The following is a 20,701-nucleotide window of genomic DNA, read 5'->3' as shown; positions in this document are numbered from 1 at the left end:
CGTCCCCTATTTGTAAACAGCATTGTAGATGTTTTGGAAAGACAATTTTAAGATTTTTTTTTTGAGTGTGTGTGTGTGTGCGAGTATTTTTATAAGCACTAGTTTAATAAAGATAAATGTACACGATCATACGCAATAACTTATCTGCATCATTTTTGCAAACTAACTGTAATAGCTTTTCCTCGGGATAACAATGCTTAATCTCCCAAGGCTTTCTTTACGATCCTTTTTTTAACACTACAATATTATCTCTCTGCTAATTCTTCAACTACTAGTCTCTCTGAAAAATATATATATATTTATACTTGGAAGGCAAGGAAAAGAACTTTTCCCCGCAAAAAAAAAAAAAAAAAGAAGGGGGGGGGGGAGAGAAAGAAAGATCGTAAAAGAACAGATATTTGACAATGTTTCACGCCTTTTTGTGAAATATTTTATAATTTTTCATATCTCAAATATATCTTTATAATTTTTACATCCTACAATAATGCATTTAAATGACTACAAAACATTTGTAGTTACAAACCTGTTTTTTTTTTCTCTTTTTTCCCGTTCTGGATACAATTCTTTCAAAGCATTATTTCTTTTTTTTTTCAACGCCTGGTCGTCAGAGTTGGCAAAAACCCGGGTTTTTTTTTTAAAAAGCCCATGGACCCAGGGTTTTTGGGTTTTTTAAATAAAACCCAACTAAAGCTGGGTTTTTTAAAAGAAATGTGGGTTTTTTTGTCTTTTTTTAGGGAAAATGTAGGGTACTTGTAGCATATTGTAGCGTAAGTATATGGACAAAGCACAAGAATTGTCTTGGGGTAAAAAAAGCTGGAAAATTCAGCGTTTTCTGAAGAAAAGAATGAAAGACGACAAAAACCAAGAATGGTGAAGTTTCAGATTTTTTAGTTTCCATGATTACCAACAGTTAAAGCAAAATTACTTCTTGAGTGATAAAATCTATTGTTCGTTTTTAATTACTACATTTTTTTTTTGCATTTTACTTTATTGTATTTCATTTTGTTATGCAAAACTACTGTAGAACCTCAAGTAGTTTAAATCCCTATTTACTGAATTCCAGCTTAATCAAGACATTTCTTTGAATTTTATGTTGCCTGTTTTTCTATTTCTGTGTACAGATTAAGAAATATTAAACTTTTTTGTAAGATAATGAAAATACTGTACATCCTATTCTGTTTTCTGTCCGACCATTTGTAAAACCTGTTAATTTCTAAAAAAAATATAACTTGTTAATTCGAAATTTCTGACGTGTCGGGTTGCAGAAAATAATTCACATGAAAGCCTTTTAGCTAGAGTAGTTTCCTCTGTACAATATACAAATATTGAGAAACCAGACGTGACAGGACTCAGTCAAGATAATTTGAGTTATTTATTGACCAGTTAAAGATAAAAGTTAAATATATATTTTTTAAATCTTTGAAGTATTTTTTAATGTCGTTAAGAGTTAAGAAATACTATTAAAGTTCAAAATTCCAAAGTTTTTATGTCCATTGTCTGTGGTGAAGAACAAATAAAATAGAAGTTTAAATTTTAAAAGTATTTAAATTAATTAATTTTTTAAAAAACTTCTCAAAAATTTTAAAAAACCCAAAAGTGGGCTAAATAATGGGTTTTTTTAAATGGGTTTTTTCAAAAAAAAACCATTGGGTCCAACCCAGTTGGGTCCAATCCGGCCAACCCTGCTGGTCGTGCATGATGGATAAGGATTACGTCAGCAGAGCACTATGATCTATAACCAGGGGCGTGCACAGGGAGAAGGGATACCTAATGGCCCGGTCCTGATCGAGGCCCGAGATTTTTAAAATGAGGGGTGAAATATACATATGGCCGTATGGATAAACAATATGTAGGGGGGACCAGTAAAAGTGATTTGTGCCGGGCCCCGAAATTTCTGTGCACGACCTCGTCTGTGATAGCATTTCTCAACCTTGTAAACATGAAATCGGTGGCATTTTTGTTTTGTAAAAGAAAAAAATATGAACTACCGAATTTCCAAGTAAAGACGATGAAAATAAGTATAAATATTGATAAAAACAAAATGCTGTAGAGTTAAATGCCTTAAAATTTTGTTTTGGTTTAAAACAGAGACAGCGACAGATTTAAATTTTCTAACTCCATTTCACGCACACTACGAATTTTGAAACTTACATCGATAAATATTTGAAAAGAAAAATTGCAAACACGCGAAACGGACGTGAATTATTTTTACTACGGTTACACAAGGTGAAAAGCAAAATCGAGGTTATAAAATAAAAAAAGAAATCAAACAAATTAACTTCACGTATTGACTTTTACGACACAGACATTCCAGTGTCAAGATCGCAAATTTTACAAATAATAAAAGCTATCTAGCCAGCTGCCAATGCACATAATCGAAGTTTCGTTTTGTGACAGCCTGGAACGTTCTTTGTTTACAGGAAGGCCACGTGTTGGGTCACAAAGGGGGGAAATGTTTGAGTTTTCTAGAGAGTTGACGTTCTGGTTCTTGAAGCGAAGATTACATTTGCTCGAAACGGTAAATTCTATACCCAAAGTAAACGTCATTCAAGCAAAACAAATGGGAATTGCTGGGCTCTATACAAGGTTACGGAGTGTGCGTAAATCGCATTCCAATACAGTAAAAAATACAACAGAGGAGCTTCAATAGGAAGCATATGTCACAATAAATTATCAAGATTATGATATCAGAAAGAAAACTGAATGATTTTAGTGGCGGCATTTGTAATAAAGATAGGGTTTTCGTTTTGTTCTCAAAGTTGTACCAAACTCAGCATAAAAAATGGATAATTTGAGAGTCAGCTCTTCTAATAAAGATAGGGTTTTGTTTTTTCTGAAGGCTGTACCAAACTCGGCATGAAAAATAAAATTAGAAAGTTAAATAGCATCATAAAATAAAGCTATTTACATCAGAAATCTCCCAACTAATAAAAAGGTACACGGTGCTTGCATACAGAGAACAAGGGATGACTTCAGGTTGGGGGTGGGGGCGGCACTTAAAATGGTATTGTTAAAATATATCTTGAAATTGTTAAATTTTGCAGCAATGCATCAAATTTTGATTAACAAGTTTTTAAAATTACCTTTTTACTTTTTATACGTCACATATTCATTTTTGAAAAAAAATTTTTGCTAGTTACCATGGCTGCAGCAGCTCTTAATAACTTCAAAATACAAATTAATGTGACAGTAAATTTGGTGCTTAAATAGAGACCTGTTTTAAAGGAGCTAAAAATTAATTAATTAGTAACTTTCACATATATTATTGCAAAAAATGTCTGATTTATGTGTTGATTTATCATTAAATCTCATAGTACCTCTCATATCTCAAACAATCTTAAAACATTAATGTGTTCAATGATTGTGTTATATTGTTTTAAAAGAAATGAAATTGCAATTTATATAACATCAACTAATTAAAATTAAAGGAATCCATTTAAAAAGATGTGTTTTGAAGCATTACTCTTTCAATTGTAATAGTATAGCGTGAATTCAAAAATACGCTGAAAAACTAACTACTGTTGCTACTAAAAACAAATTATTAAAAACGCTTAAAAATTGATAAACCGAACCAAAAGCACAAAAGAAAAAAAATGTTTTCTTTGGTACTAAAACAGAGTACATGATTTTGTTTGATCCAACTACATATGCTCAAGGATCCATCCCCGCGAGTCACAATTAAAAAATCTCTGCTGGAGAGTGCCACTGTACATGAAGCTTCTGAACAACAACACCCCTTTTGCCGTTCTGCCAACTTACGTAAAACGCGCCAATTCGGAAGGTAAAGGTGAGGGGGGAAAACGGTAAATGATCTGAAGAGTTACGTTCAATCGTGGTAGAAATAAAAGAAAGGGAACAACTGTTTGTAATGCTTCAATTTCACACCTGAAAAATTATTCACGGAATTAAATATTTAACTTTTATATTAAGCAAACTTTCCCATCAATACGATTAATATGATGGCAATGATGCTTTAACAAGCGCAAAGTAGTTTTGGTTTCAGTTCGATATCCAACACAGCTCCATTTTAAGTAAGGCACTCGTCCATTTCTTTTTTGTATATATTTTACTGAGAAAGTCGGAAATCTGGCAAATGTAGATATTAGCCGGTGAATTTACAGGTGAATATTAGTCGGGCAAAAGACCGAATATTTCCAGTGAATCACCGGTGAAAGTCAACCTTCTCTATTTCGGTATTTCACAGTAACATATATATTTTGATCCCGAGAATATTTCGCGGCACCTACTTTGGGAAACCCTGCATCTATTTCACTAAAATTTTTTACTGCTTACGAGCATGTTGAATAAATTCGTCACTTCTTTAAAAATCTTTGAAAAGTTAACCACCAAGCACAAGCCAATGCAACCAAATATCGTGTAATCCTTAGCAATAATTTAAAACACTATCTCGGGAAATTGGTATATTTGGGGAAACGCTGGCAGAATTTAATCTTGCCACGTAAAGAAACATAAGTTTTTTTCCCACCTCCCTTACTTCGTACATGAAAAACATTTATTCAATAAAAATATGTATGTGGTTTCCCCGAATGCCTTAATGCTAGAAAAAACGACCCAGAAAATTTACTCTTTCACTGAAACTGAAACATTTAACATGGAAAATAGTTTCAATTGTGAAGAATCTTCTTTACTAATAATAAAGCAGAAAGTCTCTCTGTCCGGAGGATGTCTGGATGTCTGGATCTCTGTGATGCGCGTAGCGCCTAGACCGTTCTGCCGATTTTCAGGAAATTTGGCACTAAGTTAGTTTGTAGCATGGGGGTATGCACCTCGAAGCGATTTTTCGAAAATTCGATGTGGTCCTTTTTTTATTCCAATTTTAAGAACAAAAATATCACAAGATGGACGAGTAAATTACGAAATTATCATAACATGGAACCGTAACATGGGCACAAGCCAATTGGCGAGATAAGAAATTATCATAACGTGGAACCGTAACATGGGTACAAGCCAATTGGCGAGAAAATTCACCATACAATATTTGTAAATATACAGGCGAATCAAAAGACCTTTTAATTTTTCTATTACGGGCAAAGCCGTGTGGGTACCACTAGTATTAAATAAAATGTAAAATGAATCGAAATTTACATTTGCTTGCACAGAACAACCTCGTTTATCCGGGCAAACTGACACCAAAGGCAAGTCGGATAAACGAAAATTCGGATGATCCGTGTAGTATGGGTAATAAGCAAAACATTCTTAAATAAGTAGACTTATCTTTTATTGCAGCAAAAAGCAATACTTTATAACAAAATTACATAGGATCGCTTCGGTCAAACACATTATTTAATAGTTCTAGTGTCGGACAGACGATCAAAGTACGTCATATTGTTAGTTATATTACTATGATTTATTGAACGTTCTATGCAGGAGTTGTACATTTAATCATAATAAAAAGAAAATGTTCGGCATAGTTCCGTTCTTTCAATCATTGTTTAAAAATTATCTCTTTATCTATCTATACATATAATAAAATAACATGTTTGTTTGTTTGTGCGTACGTGGCGCGCCTCCCGGGAAAACGGTAAGGCCTAGAAAGATGAAATTTGGCATACAGGTGCAATTTCTGCCGAGAATGTGCACCTCGGGCTTCGATTTTTGATATTTTGATTAGAAAAAAAGTTATTTAATGTTTTATGTGATTTTTTGCACTTTTTACGTCCAGACCCCGACAAATATTTTTTGTACTATAGAGTAGGAAATTTAGTATTAAACATTATGAACAAAAAAACAAAAAAAAAATTGAACATAGAGAAGTTTTTGTATTTTTTATGAATTTTTGAAGAAAACCTTTAATTTGCATTTCTTCTTGAGTTTTATTTTTTTTTTCTAATATCATCCTAAGAGAAGCATAAAAGCCTCATTTCTAAAATTTAATTTGGTAATAGTAAAAACATTTCGCCCTCTTCAGCAGAAAAAAGTTTTTAAGCGCCAAGACAAACTGGAGCAGAATAAACGAGGTTCTACTGTACAATCTAATATTTAAAAAAGCTAATTGTATGTATGTATCTATCTATGTCATCGCAACTCTCAGTGAACGACAGTAAACTGAGGATTGAAACAGATATCGATAGATTCGTAATTTTCCAGGCTACATATTTAGTTAGTTGTTTTATTGTACAACTTAAATTAGCGGAGATATTAAATGTCGAGGCGGAGATATTTACTGTCGGAGATGTCAAGGCAGTCACCGAAGGAGGCTAGTGAAATAATAAATATTGACGGGCATGTGAGCTGTTTTTAAACTTGAAATGTAAAACACACACAGTGGCTCCCAAAAGTGTTCGTACATCTTGAAATTTTGTAGTAAAACCAAAATACCGCAAAACTGAATTCAAATATGAAGTACATTTTTTTTCACACCATTTCTATGCCATTCAGAATAAAACCCAGTAGTTTTCTCCAAAATATTGCCAGAATTTATTTTTGAAATTTGTCAAAAAAATGAAGAGACAGAGAAAAGGACGCCACAAAAGTCATCGTACACTGAAATATTTTCGAATAAATTGATGATTAAAATTATCATATGTCATTTTTTTTTAAAATTATTTTTGCATTTTGATGACACTGTAAAATGATTTTGCTTTAATTTTTTGTTTATTTATTCCCTTATATTCTGCTTATTATTTTTAAATGGCAGGTATGCGTAAAAAAAAAAACATGATTCGAAATTTGATTTTTTTCCCCTCACAGTAGCAGTAAATAGGTTTGAAATGTCTCTAAATTAGTTAATTTATCTCATTCCATAGTGAATTGCTTGATAAAATGCTTTAAAGTCAAGAATCGGATCCAAATTAAGGTAAGAAAAGAGCAACCGGCAAAGTTAACAAAGCGTGATCGGAGATTTACAGTTAAAAAAGTTTTGAAAAATACACATTTGAGTGCTGAAAAAGGTTTTGCAGAATTAGATGAAACATTTCAAGTTTAATTTTCACCTAAAGCTGTTCGCCAAGTTCTCTGATTAGCTGGATTAAATGGGACCTCTTTCCGCAGAAATTTTCTTGTTTGTGCGAAAAACCAAAAACTTACGCTTTCGTCGTAAAATCAATGATAAATAAGCTCAAAACGTTTTGTAACTACGTTACTTATAGATGAAAATAAATTCAACAATTTGGGTTAAATTGTTACATAATTGTAAATAGAAGAAAAAATGAGGAATTTAATCTTAAGAACTTAGTTTGATCAGTTAATCAGGACGGTGAACGTGTTCTTGTGTGAGGGTACATATCAGCAACAGAACTTGGAAGTTTGGAAATTTTTGATGAAATAATAAATCATACTGTTCATTAATATTTTAAAAATCAATTTGAAACTATTAGCCCAAAACTTGGTAATCGGAAACAACTTTGTTTTTTTTTAATCAAGATAACGATAAGGTCGCACGTTAGCGTTTGGTGCCTTAAAAATTGTTTTTAAGCTCAGAAATATATCCTCAATCGCCAGATTTAAACTTAATGGGACATATTTGGCGATATCTGGTGACTAGATTACGAAAATACACCACTGAAACGAAAAGTGAAGTAGAAACAGTAAGACTCAAAGTGCGGCTGAACACTCACTCAGAAATTGCACAAAAAAAAGCAAGAACAAACAATAAAATATATTTCCAGACGTTTAAAAACTGTTGTTGATACTACATGATATTCTACTAATTAATAACTTAGTAAAAAATCAGATTATTTACTAATTTTTTGACATTTTTTCAAAGTGTACGAAGACTTTTGTGAGATCAATATTCTGGCACTTTTTGATTATTGTTTTCTTAAAAATCAAGTTTTATTATGTTATTGAAAATTTTCATGTAGTTTGGTTTGAAAAAAGATCATAGATCTTAGAGTTAAATACTCATTTCAAAATATTAATTTTAACGAATGAATAATGACGGCTTTCATTGAAAATCGTAAGTATACGAACACTTTTGGGAGCCACAGTATTTTCGTAATTTGCTACATCACAAACAGTCGCAGGGGTGGAAGCTAAAGGAATACTGTGATACTCTGTAGCTGCACATATTTTGCACAGTACTCTGAAGCATAAAAATGATAATTCAAACTGCACGTATTTCTAGGAGCCTACAGTTAAGCAAACATAAACATAGATAACAAACACAATCAATTGTTACATGAGAAACATAATTGAAAGTGGATAAACTGAAAAACATCTTGATAAGTGGTCAAAACATTCAACGTTAAGATATCAAAGAAATTCTTACATAGATTAGGAGTTGATTCTAATCACGAGGAAAGAAGGAATATTTGTAGTATACACGTGCTTCACACGAAAGCAACATTCGATTTTTTCTCTAAGCTTCGAGTTCAATACAGGGGAGAACTGTGTTCCAAGGGACATTTTGTAATGTGGAAAGAAAAAAAAAAACGAGTTCCCGGTTCGTTTAAAAGCATGAAACTGGTGTGCACAGTCGTTTAACTAATTCCCGCTGTTATTAAGAAAATCCATAATGTCTGCAGTTAATGGAAGAAAATATTTGGGGGAGCGTACCTCTTTATAGGGCGAATGTAATGTAGGCGGATCTTTGTCAGATCAAAAAAAGTGGATTTAGAGTACTTTGTTAACCTTAATTTAAAAAACAGACATTTATTTCTTCCAGTAAAAAGTATTTTCAATCAATTTAGAGTAAATTTTCATTACTTTCAAAATTAAAAAACTATTTCGAGAAAAGGCGTTCCCCTCCAGCTACAGCACTGCTTAAAATAATAAATTCGGCCAAAGAACCGACAGTTTCATAAAAGGCTACACAAATGGCTCTATGCATGTCGATCCGACTTTTACAACAATTGCGTTCTTGGTTGCTGTTATTAGTTTGAATGCCTAATGATGACGTCATGTCTACATCAATAACTGGCCTGCAATCTCAGAAACAGATAAAGAGAAGAAAAACACGAAATCAATTTCTCAATTAAAGTAACAATAATAAATAAAGGTGACAACGAAAACTCAAGAAATTAATTAACAAAACTCAAATTACACTTGCACTGATTCGATTAGTCAAAATAATTCCCTTCATAAGAGAAGAAAATATAATTCTATTGTTCAAATCCAAACTGAATACCACGCCTAGCAGAAGGGAAATTAATACGGAGAAAAAAAGCTTTTAAAACATTTTTAAATTGATAACTAGAAGAAAGGGAATTCTCGAAAAACTGCAATATGTAAAAAGTTTTAAAAGCCCAAAATCCACAAACCTATACTTGCTTAGGTTCATCCTTGAAATTAAGTTGTAAACTTTATCAGCTATATATATTTATTTGTCATCCTTTTCCGGTTTTGGTAACGATTTATAAAGCATGTATCATCATATATCAAAGACATATTAAGGAATTGAAGTTATACCTCTTATAGTGGTATACGCATACGATCTTAATAGTCTTATAGAGGTATACGATCTAATAGAGGTATCTCCCCCTTCGAGGGTGGATCTGGATTCGTTTTTAGAGGAGTAGAAGTGGTCATTTCCGGAAGGGGGATATTACAAGTCATTTGTGGGCATAAATAGGACATCTGGGGTGATTTTTTTCAAAAGTCGCCCAAAACGCAGCTTCGGGTAACCTTTAGGCATTTACAGCGGGGGCGGGAGATTAAAACCCTAATGACCGACTTCAAGATTCGCTCCCCCCCCCCCCCCCCCCCCATAAGGCAAGATCTCACATCCTTGCTCCAATGCCACATGCTACACAAACAATCTCCGAGACCTTTTGCGGCAACAGCCTTTAAATTTCAATCAAAAACCCACTTAATTCAACATTAAGAAAATCATACACCCAACTTTCAATGAACCCGTCAATTCGAGCATCTGCGGCACCACAACTGCTCTTATATCATGAATGAAGTGACAGGAACGAGGGAGGGAGGAGGGCGGCTTTGTGTAAGAGAGAGAAAGTTACTCATTCCCAGGTTGATAGACGACCGAAGTCACACACCAACGTGTACGCACGCTGACGACGAAGATAGATAAAAAAAAGAGCGAGTATGAAGTTGGGTAAATTCCAAGGATTTTGACCCGCTAACGTAGCTAGCGATGTGGGACAGCGTTATGAAAGAAGCAGGAATGTAGCCAAAAGCGTGAGGGAGAAGCGAGGGGACAACGTCCGAAAAAGCTATCACGATATCACGAGCATTATGAAACGCATGGGCTGCGTTGCGAAATGGTAGCAAAAGGTGACAAGATGGATTTTTTTTTCTCTCGCGCTTTTGAAATGTTGAGAATATACGAGGCAGTGAGAACCGGAGGGATATTTAAATGAACTTCGAGGCAGTGAGAACCAGAGGGATATTTAAATGGACCTCGAGGCAACGAGAACCAGAGGGATATTTAAATGGACTTCGAGGCAGTGAGAACCAGAGGGATATTTAAATTGACTTCGAGGCAGTGAGAATCAGAGGGATATTTAAATGGACTTCGAGGCAGTGAGAACCAGAGGGATATTTAAATGGACTTTGAGGCAGTGAGAACGGGAGGGATATTTAAATGAACTTCGAGGCAATGAGAACCAGAGGGATATTTAAATTGACTTCGAGGCAGTGAGAATCAGAGGGGTATTTAAATAGACTTCGAGGCAGTGAGAACCAGAGGGATATTTAAATGGACTTCGAGGCAGTGAGAACCAGAGGGATATAAGTGGACTTTTTTTTCCCCAAGTTTTAAGCAAATTGCATGCAAAACTGAAACCGTAGGTGGGCTGGGCATCCATTGAAAAGTTTCTCTAAATCATGTAGTATAGCAGCACCTAACAAGAGCTGTTGTAACAATCTCTTATCCCAAAACAGAGAAGAATTTCTCATACTATTTATATTGATTGTTGCTGGTGTTTTCGTATGAATATACGGGTTGTCATTGCCTCGAACAATGAGATTTTTTAAACTGCACCATTTAAACTGGTTGTTGTTGTTGTTGTCATTGTGTCATAATTAATAAACACAATGAAGATATGGGCTGTTATTGCCCAGTGCTTCATTTTACGCCCAAACCTTGAGATCTCAAAACGTGCGGTTAGTCGTATCAAGTGCTCCCAATACAGAAGGAAAAAATCCCTCGCGCATTACTCGTACATCCCAGTTCATGCTTACTTTCGTATGTATCGCAACAGCACAATAAAGTTTCTGTTATAGCTTTTTATTTGTTTATTTTTTAAATAATGTATTTCTTTTTTTTTTTTTTTTTTTTTAAATTTTGCATTTACTTATTTGTTTTTCAAAAAGAGAGATGGGGAGAAAAAGAATGCCTCAAACCAAGTAGTTTTGAAATTCAAATAAGAGGGTTTTCATTAGTTGGATTTTAAATTCCAAATAAGGAATTTCTTCCACTTGCGATATACTGCGTAAAACTTAATATTGTATGTAAATTGTATGATTATTCAATGCCTGAAAATTTCATTTCTGAACAATAAATATTTCAAAAACTTTTGTGTGTGTGTGTGACGTTGTATATTTACTACAGGACAGCCAAGTTCGCAATTTGAGCTCGAAATATGAAATAATTAATCTCGTCAATAGTTCACTAACAGAAAACAAATGCATGTTATCTTTTTTAGTATCCAATATTCATGGTTGTAGTTTTGGCCGGACGAAACTCATTTTGGCCATGCCACTGGCAAAAATCAGTTAAAACCGGCCAAAACTGAATTTAACTACCATAGAGCTGGCCAAAACTGTATTGTATAATAGCACACTAATATATATATACACAAATAGTTTGTATGCATAATATTGCACATTTTAATGCATGATTAAAAGAAATATGATGTGTAATTATCATAATTGAAATTTTTTTTAAATTGATTTATTGTTGAAATGCAACTTTTTTTTAACATTAAAAATGATTCACAACGAAGATAAAGGGACACTCTTTCATGAGGAATACTAAACGGCCTACAATATAAATTAATAGCTATTCTTCACAAAACTTGTAACATGTATTTAATGTATTAAAAAATTAGTAATTTACTTTCATTAAATTTCAAATTCATTTTGTGTGCATAAAACTTGGAAACAAGTATTGTGTTATTTACACTGTTCAAAACATCATGATCTGACTAACCGTTAGGAACAGTCATTTATTATTAGCATAGGGTGCAAAATTTACTGTTTACTTTAATAATGAATAGTGACTGATTATAGGATTGATGTTTCGTATCTCTTTTAATTACGTACTCATTTATTTCGATTTTAAATTTTATTATTTTCTATATCTACGTCTAATGGCCAAAACTTATTTTATCCAAGCCGGTTTTAACCGGTTTTATCCATGGTTGAAACCACCACTGGACGAAACTCTAAAAACCCGGCCAATATTACTCCGTCTCACGAGACTATTCAAAACAAACTGAAAAGACTGAAATGCTTAAATTCATAATACACTTTTAGCGTGATGCATCCTGAGATAAATTGCTTAGAATAAAACAGAGGCAAAAATAGGAAATGAAACTCATGCATTAAACGCAGCACCTCAACAAATTTTCTATTTTTAGTATCCGTCAGAAATGAATCAATAGTCGACAAATATTGAAACTGCGTCTGAGCCCAGCCACTGCTCAGTATTGATAATAAAGATTTCCTTTTGGGCTGTTCCTCGAGTCCAGGCAAATTATGATATAAATAACACCTTCATTGATCCAGGGGCATCCAATGCTCATCAACAAGAGCAATGGAGCACGCCCTCTTCCAAATACCACGAACATCCCTCAAGGATGAAAGCTTCACTCAAAAAAAAAAAGATAAGAAAAATGTCCCTAAAAATTTCAGTGGTGCAGTCTGCGCCAGAGCCATCGAACCCAAGTGACAAATAGAGAGGAGTAACTTTGCTAATTGAAGCTAAAGTTGCAAGCAAAATTTTTCACAGGGTTCGATTTTTGTGAATTTTAAAATATTTTTTGCGAAAAAAAAATCTTTTTGTGAAATTTCAAAATGTAAACCCAAAGTAAAGCATCAATAAGTATTAGACTTGCGCACTGTTTTATTAATAAATGAGTTTTAGAAAGGTCCTATTTGGTCAATTAGAATTTTGTGAAGGGTCCATTTTGGTTAATCAGAATTTTGTGAGAATCGATCCCTATTAAACAATGGGGTCGTTTCCGAAATTTTAAAAAAAAAAATCCTTTTTCTTTTTCTTTTTTTTTTATGAAAGAGCAGGCTTAAAGACATAGGATCTGACCATTTTTTAAATAATTTGACAAAGTTTAATATTTTTAAAAAAATATTTTAATTGGTGCGCAGATTCAATTTCATTTTTTAAGCTTCTGCACATGTCATCACAAATAATGAAATGCTATTCGCGCAAGGCGCAATAGTTAATTCGCATCTTTACTCACATGTGTTGGAAACACGTAGGTTGATGGCACAAGCGTCGAGGACAATATTTAATTCGCTTCTGAATTATCATAACGTGGAAACGCGGTAGACAGCAAGCGTAAGCATTCAGCGCGCCAGTGGAGTACGCGTCAAAGTACATCACTTGTGACGTCTAAAGGCCACGCTTTGTTTGAAAAATCGGACATTTTAAAAAATTAATTAAAAATTAACGTTTTGAAAATAAAAGAATTTTCTCGCTCCATGTTTTTTTTTTTTTTTTTTTCTCATTCTATCAATTTCAGTGACTAAAAGTAGTACTTTTGACTAATGGAAAAAAATCCCATTGGAATTTTATGAAAGGCCCTTAAAAGGTCCCAAATTTCGTATGGCCAGATCCTTGAAATGCAACAAATTTTGTTTTAGAATAACACGTTTTAAAACTTCAAACTTTTTTTTAATCAAATGATTTTAATCAATTTATTCAACTCGTGTTCGTAATAAAGCTGATTTAAAATAGAAGAAATTCTGGTACTCAATGAGGATACTTTCTAACCTTACACAATATATTGTTTTTGAATTTTGATAAATACCAAGAAGGTGCATAAACAGCATTGCATTTCAAGCATTTGAAAGGATGTTTCTCTTAAATATAAGGCAGCAAAAAAAATTCAACATTCCTAAAAAGCATCTAGTAACAGAGTCAAAGCTAAATTAAAAAAATATATATATACAGTTAATTTCATGCAACAATTTGGCAACATTCAATTAAAGATTTTCATGACACTTTTGTCCTACGCTTATTAACTAAGTTGCATTCCAGGAATCATACATTTAACGAGACCAGTCAAAAGTAAACTCACGGTTGAAAATTAATTGGAGGAGAAAAGAAATAGCCTTAGGGGCTGTTCAAAAATTATGTCACTTTTTTTTTCAACATATTTGACCCCCTTATCCCCCTACCCTTGTCTCATGCCACGCTATTTTTTCACAAATATATTCGCGCCGATGATAAATCCGTGATGTCGCACTTCTTGTAACCCCTTTCCTCCCCCTCTTCACAATTTCACAACCCTCCCTCAAAGCGTCACATCATTTGTGGACAGGCCCTAAATTCTACAAAAACAACAATCTTGTTTAGTATCTTCTAATGTCATTAAACATTGGAGAGCAGTATACAGTTCTTTATAAAATGAGCTGCAGATTGAACGGAGCCACAAATGGAGCAAGTTTATGTGTTGTAAGAATATGTTGCGTGGAAATAAATAAATAAAGGGGGAGGGAAAGATAGACGTGTCGACGCTATGAAGTATGTCGCTGTAGAACTGTAAACAGGGTACTAGTTCCAGGGGGGGGGAGGGTAAAAAGAACTAATAAAAAAAACAGGTCAGAAATTTGTTCCTTATTATGATTTATGCGATTCTAAATGGATATGATGAGAGAGTACAAGTGAATCGTGATCTTCGTGGCTCTGTTATTTGCCGCTGTTCTTTTTAGGACGCACATGCGCAAGGAGTAATTTGTGACCGCATTTGTGTCAGAACTGGGAAAAGTGGAAAAAAGGGCTGGACTTTCCAAGTTCGTTCAAAACCAGGCATTAAAGGAAAAATAGCTTCAAAGTAATGAAGAATGTCTCTCTCTGTTTTAAAATGAAATAAATACAATTCATTTTTACTGAAAGGGTGGGGGGCCGCCGCGCCGCACAGTGGGGCGATAACAGCAAAAAGCGATTTAAAATGTTTTTAAACCTCTCTCGTTTGTTTTTTTTACAAAGGCATGTAATTAACGAGTTTTTTCGATTTGTTTGGGCTCGGGGTCCAAAGTTCACAGGTTTACGCAGTTAATTCCTTTTCAGGGTCTTTCTACAGATCTAATTAATATTGATTTCATGGAGGACATAAGAGGATATTTTTTGTAGAGTGTTTTGAAAAAAATAACCTTGAATTCTCTAGTTTTCGGTGCTGATCAAAACCGATTTTCGGATTCAATGTTCGATTATTCTTTTTTTTTTTCGTCCTATTACTATCGTTGGATACGAGAGAAATTAAACATACCTCCCTTTAATAAGAAAAAAAAATATTGACTGCTTAAAAGCAATTTTTGTAAATTCCCGCATTTATGGGTCTTTAACCTCTAAAGGCTCCCTTTTGCTTTGTAGTGGACAAAGGGCTCTAAAATTCCAGTTCTAATTGCCTAAGATATAGGCCTGTGCAAATTTATTAATCCTCAATTGGTTGAATATAGGAGGAAAAAAAAAACATTTTTTAAAGCGCTTTTTGGCGTTTTAGCCCCACTGTGCGCCGACCCATCGACCAGCGGGCCGATGCGCCCTCAAGTTTGAATACTTTTTATCAAAAAGAAAAATTAATAATTTATTTTATTGTGCTACTACTTTTTTTTTTTTTTTTTCCGCTAACAAACCTGTGCGATTTCACTTCTCTCTTTTTTTTCTTTTCTTTTATGTATTTATTTATTTGATTATTTTTTGCACTTTCTATTTGTTCATTTATTTATTTATTGTGCCTTTTGGAGGCGAAGTTTGGCGCCCTCTTGCGGCACCAGTCCGCCCCTATTTCTTCTTACACAAAAACATTCATTACAGAAGCAACATTTTGTAGCTGATGATATATTATCTTTCTAAGAGTTTTGAACTGATCTCAGTGCCAGGTTCTTATTTAACCTCTGTCACAGTATTTTTGAATAATCGTTTAACTCAAGGGTTCCCAAACGTTTTTGATTAGGGGCACCCTTCAAAGTTTTTTTTTTTTTTTTTTTTGCTCAAGCCTATCTATGTAATTGGCACTTCTCCCCTCGCATCTTCCTGAGGCACCCTCGGGTGCCGCGGCAACAACTTTGAGATCCCCTGACTAAACCAGAAAATGACAACCGAAAATTTGCATGCAAAAGAAAAGAAAATAACCAATAATTTGTTTCAAACATCAAAAAAGAAAAGCTTTTACAAAGTAGTATTCAAACTGACATTGGCAATTGGGTTTTAATAATAGATTGTGCTCTTTTCAAACCACAGAAATTAAAAGCTATTTCAGTCAATATTAACAACGAAGACAACTTGTCCAATTCATCGGATAAGTTTTTCGTAGAAACAAAATCCACAAGTGTAAAAGTGTGAGTGTTTTATAAAATCCATATTTTCCTTTCAGGTTACTATTCAGTTCATTTGTTTTGTGAGCTAACTTTAGCTCAATATTTACTTTTTTATAAACTACGTACAACTGAGTCAATTTAAAAAGTATAAACTATTTTACATTGAAATGCGTGCGTGTGACTTCTTTCTCTACAACTGCAAATTAAAAAAAAAAAACCTAAAGCGAAACCTTCCACTTCACAAATACATAACTGTGCCATTTTTTCATAAACATGCACAATTACCTAAGACGCAACCGAGAACAAAGACATATAGAAATATCCTTGAGTCTTCAAAGGAATTCGAATAAAAAAGAAAATCGAAAAAAAAAAAGAAAAAAGGAAGAAAGAAAACTTACTTCTTTCATTAATGACAACTTATTTTAAGCTTATTGAATGCGATTTGGAAATTCGACATCAAAGGATAAATGATTAGTACGAAAGCATGTATGCGGAAGTTATCTATTCTTTTCGTTTTCTTTTTCGTCTTTTGGTAAAATTCCAAATTTTACTACGCGGTGAGTTACACAAAGAATAAGTTGTCAAAATAGAATGCGGCATGATTATGAGTTAATGAAAGTCACATTAGTTTCCGTGAAGATCAGCGTTTTGGAATATGAGTTGAATAAACAAGCATTATTCATCGTTAAAAAACATAGTAAAACAGATATTTTACAAGCATAGATTTGAAACGAGAGTTATCCGCATTTAGTCTTAAATGAGGCAATGAGAAGCAAAGGGATGCAAGTGGACATTAGTAAAACGCGTTTAAAGATTAGCTCCTAGGTCGGCTTCCATTGAATTTTTTTTCTAAATCATGCTGTATAGCAGCAACTACCAGGGCTACTAGTACCATCTCTTGCCCAAGACAGAGGAGAGGTTCACAACAATATCCATTAGGATACCATTAATGATGTTATTTTTTTTTTCAATATTTTTATCCCCCTACCTATTTGTCACAAAGTGTGACACTTCACATTACCCTCCATGTCCCTCTTGTCCCATGTCACGCGATTTTTCATGAACATCTTCCAATAAAAATGCGTAATGTCACACTTCTTATTACCTCCTCCCTTCCCTTTGTCACACTTTCACGACCCCCTCCGCCCCAAAGCGGGACATCATCTGCGGACAGCCCCTCATCTGAAATAAATTTTGCAAAACTTTTAAGCAGACATCTTAACAGTATATTAATCCATGCAACTGTTTCGAGACCTCAGCGTCTGTCTTTTCCATCATCAAGAAATGCAGCAACGATAAGATCTAATAAGTTGCTATCGTCCAATTTTGAAAGTCATGCAACACATAAAGCGAAAATAATCATTTTTTTACTTTCATTTTCGTATTCCGATTCCTAGCAACCGAAACGAAAGTGATACGGCTAACTTTTTTTAGTCAGGAATTGAAACATGTTCCCAAGATAACTAAAATCTTGCAAAACAGTAAAATTTACGACAGGAGTGAAGGGTTAGATAAGATGAGTGAAGGTGGAAAAAAAAGTAAATAAAACAATGTCAGTAGAAAGCCAGCAAACAAAAATGATTGGCACAATGCCAACGTTAAAAAATCTTCAATACTTGGAATAAATAAGGAAAAAACCAAAATTTAAGAGAATTTCTGAACGTTCAAGTGCAAAAAGTCCAAATTTCACACAAAACAAAATTGCACTTTGGCGGTAAGGTTTTACGAAAAATAAAGTAAGGCTATCTAAAACACGGTTATCGTGACCAAAATTTAAAACACAAAATGCTTGATTGCAGAATAACTGTTTGCTAGTTTATTTTTTTAATAGAAAAATTAGCTCTGGATATGTAATTTAGCATTACGATAAAAAAAAAAAATAAAGTTTTAGCAATTTTCTTAAAATGGTCTTGAATTCAGGATAAAAATATCAAACGTATATCAAGTTGAAAAAGAGCAAGTTCAATAAGAGATAAAAATTATGCTGATCAATTTGATTTCATCACTGCAAAATGTTAAAAATTGTCGGAGGTCTGTGTAAGACCCTTTTGGGTCCCAAAATAGACCATTTAGAAAATTCGCTGTCTTTAAAACAAATCCTTGACAAAATGGCAACCACACACAAAGGGTTAGGTTCTTCCTCCACCCACTCCCGCCTAGAGAAATCTCGCATACGATTGTGATGAGTCCAGGTTTCTTTAGGCGAGATGGGGTGTGATCCGGAATTTAAATTGAAAAAAGATATATTTATTGAAAAATGATGAAACTTTTATAGGCAGATAAGGAAGACAAGCTGCAAATATAAGACTTGACAGGGAAAACAAACCTACTCGAATACTTCACAAAATACAGTAAAACGTAAAAACATAATTGGGACCTTAAAACAGCTCGAATTTTCAAACTGTTCGGATTTTCGATCACAGTCAAGAAAATAACCGTTTGGGAAAAGAGTATGCCATTTAATTAACTTAAGTGGTTATACAATACGTATGTATATAACATAACATAAAATACAGCACATAACGCTACAATATGTAATTTTTTTTACAGATTTAACAAAAAATTATTATCATTGTTTGCCGAACGAGAAGGAAAAATGAAAAATATTCTCAGCACTGTACGTAGTCTGTAAGGATCTGTTACGCAATAAATACTAGTTGAATTGAACTTCTTGAATTGAAAGAACGTTTAAAAAATGCACCGACTTCACAAATTTAAAGTGGCTCTAAAAATTTTCACTGTCGAACTTCATTTATTTTCTGCTTAATCAGATTTTGTATGTTATAACATCCGTGCCATTTTACGTGGTAAATATAATACTTCACTTCTATTATACATCACTCAGTTTCATATCTTTAATCATTCTGCGTAATTACAATTCATCTCACGAAATGCATCTGCTCCTTTGCAACCGCCGAGCAGTTTATCAAACTTCACGGGATTGCGTTTGGATTTTTGATGTTATACTATACTAACGGCAACAGATCCCTCGAAGAACTACAAACACTTGAAGAGTTGCCCTCCGTTCATGCATGGAGAAAAATGCAAACATTCCCTTCTCTCAACCCACTGATATTTCCGGGTTGCGTCTGTTAAACTCTTTCCTCTGCCAGGCGATGCTATGCAACAGGTAGCAGACTCCTCTCCCGACTCAACCCCTTTCGTTTCCTGCCGAGGGAGAAGCCTCGTCTTAAAAAAGCATTCTCTGCTTGAAATTAACGATCGAATTTGCACAAACGTTTTAATCCGTTCAAGGTGGTTTAGCATAGAATGCGGAAGCACGGTTTATTTATTTTACAGAAAAAAATACCCTCCGCCCCGCCCCAACCCAGTTCTTCTTTCCGTACATCAATTGACAATAATGTCAAACAATCAACACTATGCAACCAGGGCTGCAGAGCCGTGCAGTCGGACTGATTTTGAGGTAAAGGAGTCGGAGTCGGAAATAGAATGTTTAAAGCTCCAAGAGTCGGAGTCGGTCATTTCCCCTCAAAATCCGCAACTCTGCCACTGCTTGCAGAGTCAGAGCCGGACATAATTAGGGTTAAAGGAGTCCGAGTCTTTAAAATTCCCGGATTCAGAGTCAGTCATTTTCCCTCCGTCTTCATAGCGCTGCATCGAACACCATTTTTGATTCTGGGTGATCAAATATAATTTGTTCTATCATAAAGACCAATGGAAAAAAATTATTGCCCTAAAAATTTCGCTTTTGGGGTCAGGACAACGAAAAGAAATTTGCGTACTGCCATTGAAGAGCAGCATAAATTTTAATGATCAAAAGAGAACCTTATGTTTGAAATCAACAGCGTATTTAAACCAAATGAGTTGTGAAATTTGCGATGCGAGTGTATGTCATATATCACTAAGTCCCTAAATATCGTCCCCAATCAGGTGTTAATTGCAGGATTTTTCACATACGACTTTTCGACTATTATATTACATTAGAAAAATTACATTTATTGTAACAAAATATTTAAAAAAAAAAGCAGCACGAATTTGCAGTTATTTTTACAATGCCATGCCACCACAAAAGCGAGGCTTCAGTTTTCGAAGTTTCAAGAATATGATCATTAAAAATAGCGTGACATGTGATAAAAGAGGGTGTGGGGGTAAGATCAAGTGTGACCCTTTGTGACAAAGAGGCGGGGGAGCGGATCAAAGATGTTATTAAAAAGTGTGTTACCATTAAATGGCAGCTTCTCACTGGAAAAAAAAGAAATGTTACATTCCTTATATATTTGGTCGTCTTTTCCTTCTCAATATCGAATCTTTTTTT

General features: G+C 34.0%; 1 protein-coding gene across 2 annotated transcripts in view; it reads right to left on the bottom strand.

Annotated features, from left to right (window-relative positions):
* LOC129229373 (fibronectin type-III domain-containing protein 3A-like) overlaps positions 1 to 20,701 on the bottom strand; it is a 208,298-nt gene that overhangs the window by 60,328 nt on the left and 127,269 nt on the right. The window lies entirely within an intron of this gene.

The sequence above is a fragment of the Uloborus diversus genome, chromosome 1 (assembly GCF_026930045.1).
Source record: "Uloborus diversus isolate 005 chromosome 1, Udiv.v.3.1, whole genome shotgun sequence".
In the NCBI taxonomy this organism is placed as follows: Eukaryota; Metazoa; Arthropoda; class Arachnida; order Araneae; family Uloboridae; genus Uloborus; species Uloborus diversus.
Note: the sequence above shows the minus strand (reverse complement) of the source record. Positions and strands in the feature narration are given on the sequence as shown.